Source organism: Eleutherodactylus coqui, chromosome 1, assembly GCF_035609145.1.
Source record: "Eleutherodactylus coqui strain aEleCoq1 chromosome 1, aEleCoq1.hap1, whole genome shotgun sequence".
NCBI classification, from domain to species: domain Eukaryota; kingdom Metazoa; phylum Chordata; class Amphibia; order Anura; family Eleutherodactylidae; genus Eleutherodactylus; species Eleutherodactylus coqui.
Window position 1 is genome coordinate 240,980,142 of NC_089837.1, and position 6,620 is coordinate 240,986,761.

Sequence of the window (6,620 nt, forward strand, 5' to 3'; positions counted from 1 at the left end):
ATATCACTATCTTCCCAGATTATGACCATTAATGGAAGTTGTTGAGGTGGTTTAGTCAGGTCTCCTATGTTACCATAGAAGAGGTTCTGGCAAAATTTAACCTTTCCTGTTGCAGCCATTCTTTTTTTTTCATCCTCACCTTCCAAAAGCCATAACTACTGTATTACATATTTCCATTGACATAGCTTTAAAAGGATCTGGTTTTTTTCAGGATAAATTATATTTTTTAATGGTAACATTTAATCTACTATATAAGGGCTTATTCACACATCAATATTTTTCATCAGAACCAGAAGCTGGTCCAAAGTACAGGAGAAATGCAAATCTTTCCATTATACATTCTCTCTGTACGTTCCACTCCTGGTTGTGGCTTACAAAATACTGATGAAAAATACTGATGTGTAAATAAGCCCTAATGTATTGAAACACATTTAAAAATTGTCAGTGGGGTAGAAATCTGGCATTGTTTCTAAGGTGCCATTTTTAAAGCGTTTATCAATTGGTAAAAATGACATGTTAATTTTACTCTGTGCGTCAGTACAATTGTGGAACTATCAAATTATATAGTCTTTAATATATTTTAATTCTTTGAAAAAATAAAATTTTTTTTTTTTTTAATTTGCTTTTTTTTTGTCATGATATTCCGAGACCCATAACCTACTAACAGCGGCTGCTGGGACCAAACCCCTCTAACTATGGCATACAACACACAGAGGGAGATATGGTATTACCACATCCAGCTCTTCTGAAGCTTCTGCACACAGCTGGGGTGAAGGGATATACACTTACCCTAAAGCAAGTTATGCATTTCTTGGGACAGTACATCACGGTGAAACAGTTTTATGACAAGCAATGGCAACATTTTGTTCACTGTGGCACATATGAACTTGGGAAATTATGGAGCATCACAACATTTTTTGTCAAGAACCGCTGTCCATTGTATGCTGAAGAAGAATCTTTATCAAGTTGCTTACACAAATACTGTTCAAAGTCTCATAAGAGACCAAATGCGGAATACAGGCAGTTTGGAGCGGCAGAAGTGTTATGATAAATGTAGGAATGAAGAGATCACTGATATCATAGTAACATAGTATGTAAGGCTGACAAAAAAAAACATATGTCCATCCAGTTCAGCCTATTACCCCCCCAATGTTGATCCAGAGGAAGGCAAAAAACCCCAATGAGGTAGAAGCCAATTCTCCTCATGTGGGGGAAAAAAATTCCTCACTGACTCCTATCTGGCAATCGGAATATTTCCTGTATAAACAACCCTTCTGAAGTTACATCAGGATTACATCTTCCCTATTATGAAGGTATATGTATATATTGCCATATGTTTTTTTATGCTTTATACCTATATGCAAGTTCTATTCAATTCCAAATGAGAAAAAACTTAATACGTCGCCTTATACCAGATATGCCAAAGGCCTTGCCAGGCGAAGACAAAATGTATCTTAAAACACAGCAAAGAAGAATCAGACGAAGGACGCGTACTTGGCTGTTTTCCCAGAAGCGCCATATCAAGATTTTCTGAACTTTCACTGTCTCAGGCCGGAAATCCGGACTTCCCATATATGGTTATAAGCCCATCACCCATTCCTGGTGATGAGACAAAGGGTATAAGATCTCATGTAATCTGTAATAAAGCAGAGCCATGTCCCGTGTGAGAAACTATACCAGACCTCCGTGTGGTGTCTCTTCTTACCGTCGGCAGCGGGGCAAGTGGGGTGGGCCTGATTGGTGCTGTACTTAGAATTTTACCCTGACACTATGTCCTAAACTACTTGGAGAAGATGATTAAAATCCAGCAATTCTAAAGCAAGATTGGTTGGACCTCTCTTTGTGGAACGGGATGGGGCAGGTCTACCATTCTGGTTTTTGGGGAACCTGAGGACAAATTACAATCCCTTTAGTAATGGTTCCACAGACATCTGTTCTAACTAGGATATAGATACAACCCTTGTTTCTGATACTATTGATGACTTGTGGTTCCTAAATGACAGCTGTTCAGATGGAATTAATGTGGAGGTGAAAGTGGAAAGTCTGATCTCTCAAGATGGTAAGGATGAAGATATGAGAGATGATGAAGCAAATAAAATGATCAAGCTCACAATTTATAGAGATGATTTAGAGGACACAAAGCCTGAGTGATATAGATATGGAGATCGATCTGAGGACTGCTGGCAGTGCACCAATTACCATAAATTTAATTCCCTTTCAAAGCATTACTGCTTCTGCTGCTGGGCGCTATGTAAGCATTGGTATACAGACTGTCCACCTCTCACTCATACCCTTTCCACACTCACTCTGCTGGCTAAATTCAGTTACATGAAAATGAATGGCATTGACATTCCTGACTGCCAGTGAACAGTTTCTGCCCCCATGGTGCATTTGAGAAACAATGCTAACTAATCCAGAGTTCCTTTTCTAGAGCTATTAGACCTGGCATCAAATGTCAGAACTGTCTTGAAAAGCACAGAAACTCTTCTCAGCTCTGAAGACGCATAACTGGAGTCTAGTTACTGGCCATCATGTAATACAAAATGTACTACAAGGCCATACAACCCACTTGGAGATGTGTTTTCTCTGCACATTTAATCTGAAGAAGACTCAGAAGAGATAATCAGTGTGCCAGAAACCAATATATATGGTGATGAAAACATGTGTTGTAGCATGGGAGGAGCACTGCTGTCTGATTTGTAGATCTGCAACTTAAAATGTTTGTTTTATTTTTTCTTATGCATCTTTTTAGTTTGATACCATGGATGGCTAAAAAAAATTGTTTTTTTCCCTTCATTCCAGTCTCCATATCTGACCATGCTTTATTACTGCCATAATTTACAGTTTTTTTCCTGTTAAGTGACCCTGCTTAAGTTACCACCTTGACCGAAAAGTACATTTGTAGACTATTTATAAAAATATAAGAATGTATAAATGAGAAATATGTATGATTATTTATATCCGGACTTCAGTCTTTATGGTTTGTTGTGCCTGAAACACATATTCAATTCACTTCTGGATAGGATTTTCTACAACCTGTTACAATGCCACTACAATCAGAAATGCAGAAAAGAAAGTTATAGTTTTCCAAGTTTTTAACTCATTATTGCATTATAATTCTTTGCCTTCTCATTAATATGAAGAGTTTTGAAGAAATGCTGATTTCACCTGCCTTTGGCACTATTATATCTTCAGAGGGCAATAAAACATTTTTCCCTATTATATAGATACTTATTTTACCAAAGCATTCCCTTACAAGTGACTTTACAGTAAAAAGAACTGACAATTAAATTTGCATGTGCACTTCTAAAAGCAAGCAAATGGCGCATACTATAGAGGATGTATTCATGAAACTTAGGCATGTGCATGAAAACTATAGCCAAGTGCCACCTGTTTTAACATTTAAATTGTGTCCATTGAAAATTTGGTTACAACTTGTTACTTTGTTTCAATCCCTTTTCAGATACCTAAACAGCTGTTTTTTCAAATGCGTCATGTATTAACTTTCACCACAAATTTCGCCATAATGAGTCCGATGCGAGATCTGCATATGTTGCGTGGATTTTACCCTTTGTAGTGCAGAAGAAAGGTATGTGGCACAAACAGATTTTGTGGTGTACTCACTCTGGCCAAATCTGTGGTGGAAAAATACATCACATGTGAATTTCCCCTCTGTGAAGGGATTATTTACCTCTTAGCCACTTCTGACCACTTAGCCAAAGGTTGACTCTGACTGCCAATACTGAGCAATATACTGTTTTTGTGCCATGTTCCTCTGTTGCAGGTATATGCTTACCTTTGCTTTTGTGGGTGAAAAGTGTAAGTATACAGCACTTGGGCCTGGGCTTTAATCTCGGCCGATAGTAAAAATACTGCAGGGGATTAAAGCCCCTGCTTCTGTAATCAGTCAGAAGAATGTTGGGTTGTAAGCTGTTAGTCACTCAATGAGCGCTATGTACTAAAAAGTGAAAGTGGAAGTGTTTCTTTCACTACGCGAGTCACGGGTCATGTGGACACTGGAAGCACCCTGGCACAGCAGAGCTGCAGGGTCCTAGCAGGCCCTGATCAGCTCTGCCAGTGACTATTGTCAGTAGAGCAGGATGTTTTCTCTGTAAAAAAACTGAAAAAAAGTCAGTGAAAAATATATTTAAAAAATAGCCCTATATGTCACAGAAATAAAAAACACAGCAAAAATAATTTTGGTATTTGAAGGAAAAAAAATAGGACAGTTAAACCGCCACATGGGTAAAATCCCTAAAAACTGTCTGGTCCTTAAGGTAAAAAACAGCCTGGTCTTTATCGGGTTGAAGGGGTGTCTATGACAACCCCACTTACGTTTATAACCTGACAATTAGGATATAGAAGTAGTTTAGGGATCTGATCTGTGAGACAACCTCTTTAATCCATGGGTGGAAAGTGGGCGGATCCTGCTATAGTCAATGGGGTCCATCTGGCACTGTTCAGTTAGGGCCAGAGAAAAAGTTTAGCTAAGCATCTCAAGGGAGGAAACTCAGTATTTTTTGATGTCTATATGTTCCAGACTTCAGCTAGCTATCCACTGTAAAGTGTTTGCCACTAAATATGAAAAAAGAATCCTTATATTTATAATGTTAGCTTGCACAATAACTTTTGAGTCTGTGTAAATAGAAGACTATGCAAAAAAAGGTCTGCAATTCCTAAACGATTAATGCAATATTTCCATGAAAACCCATTGAATTAAAGCTGAAAGTCTACACTTCAGTCACATATTATTAATGGCTTTACTTCAATTTCATAGCACTGTTGTACAGAGGCCAAATTATAAAAATTGTGTCACTGTCCAGACACATGGATTTGACTGTATATTTAACCTGAATATTATAAGACTAAAATGAGGAAGAAATCAACTACTACTGAAAAATTGGAGATGTGTTTTCTTTGATAATGACAAGGGAAATTATACATTGCTCTCTGGCTTGTAGGAAGTACAATATTTTACCTTTGTTCTTACTGAAAACAATGTTTTGCGTGAGTCGTGATGGGTAAATTCTTTAATAAATGATGTTAACCTCACCAGATATGTCAAAACAAGATTAAATATTGGGACAGATCTATGAGCATGTCAGATCTTCTCCATTTAAGCTGGGTCTGGTTAAGTGCTCTTAAGCTTAGCACATAATGCATATTACGTCCCCATAGAATCCAATCTTAACACGCAACTTAAGTAGAATGTCAAGAACAGGAGGAGAAAAAGCCTTTTCCTGTTACTTTATCATGCCTCAACTGACATGAACAATGACAAACAAGTAGCACGCAGACATCTCATTTTGTGTAGTCACCAGTAGCATAACCTTTTAAATGTACCACAATGTGTTGCATTGAAAATTCCCATTTATACAAAACTATACATAGCTATGCTTTTAAATGTTTTATATAGTCCTAATGGGAAAGAAAATATCAATATCTCTCCAAATGGGTTTCATTTTTATATATACGAGTGTCTATATATAAATAATAAAAAAAAAATAAAAATAAAAATAAAATATATATATATATATATATGCATTAGCCCCTTACTCTTCAATGCATGGGAGCATCCTCCTTTGCGTTTATCTCACTGTGACTCATTTACATTTTTTTTCCATCTTCAGTGTTTGCTGTACAGACCTTTCTGCTGTCTCTTTCAATATGTGGCTTCACATTTTTACATTATTTTTTGTCTGTGTAAGAGACTCATTCCAAGGAGTTAACATTTGCAAGAAGACAAATTGGAGAGATGCACCAAAAAGTGAGCCAAAATAGCTGCGTGCGCCATAATTTGCGCCAAACTTTGGGGCAACAGGACTGAGCATGATTACTGGACTGTATCTGGTTGATACATGCCCCGATATAAAAAAGAGTAATTTTAGCTACATAGTGAGCTGAGCCAGTGCCATTCAGAGGATCAAGGAACCTGTTGCCTCTGAGATTGGAGGACAAAGGAACACGATCACTACTGCCTGGAAAGCAGGAGAGCTGTCCAGCACCAGCTAGAGAACAGAGAGAGGAATAGAGAGCAGCACTCCTGATAACTCATGCAATCGTGTGGGATCACTGGGATTGGTGAAAGCTGTGGCTGCTATGCAAAGAACTGTAAGTGAGGCTGGCCTCTGAATGGATTTTTGGACTGTAGGTGAGCAGATTGACAGAGAAGGGTTTTACCTACCAAGTACACATGCTATAGCAATTTCTCATTGCAACTGAGGTAAGAGACTGAACTGTAAAACACTTTCAGTGACACCCAAGCTCCTGGAAGTTGGGGTAGAGAGTGTAAAGACCTTATAATTTCAGGACTGACATAAGTTGTAAAAGGAGATAGAAAACTGTCTATAAGATGACAGAGTATAAACCCCTAAAGAGGCATTGGATTCTGTGTTCTTAAATCTGTATTTGGATGAAACTGTAATGACATTAGTAAAGTTTTTGTGGCATTGCTTTGAAGGTTTTACTACATTATAGATACTAATACATTGTGTCTGGATTCCAGACAGTCAAAAAGGAAAGTACAATTGCTTACTCTTTATTATTCTATTTCTGCGTTCTTAAATAAATATTGTACACTTTGGTTACTCCATCTGCTGCATAGTAGCTTGAATCTTTCA

General features: G+C 37.6%; 1 pseudogene; it reads left to right on the forward strand.

The window, feature by feature from the left end:
* Nucleotides 1–1,007: 1,007 nt before the first annotated feature.
* Nucleotides 1,008–2,716, forward strand: LOC136580298 (protein Mdm4-like; annotated as a pseudogene).
* The last annotated feature ends 3,904 nt before the right edge of the window (nucleotides 2,717–6,620 follow it).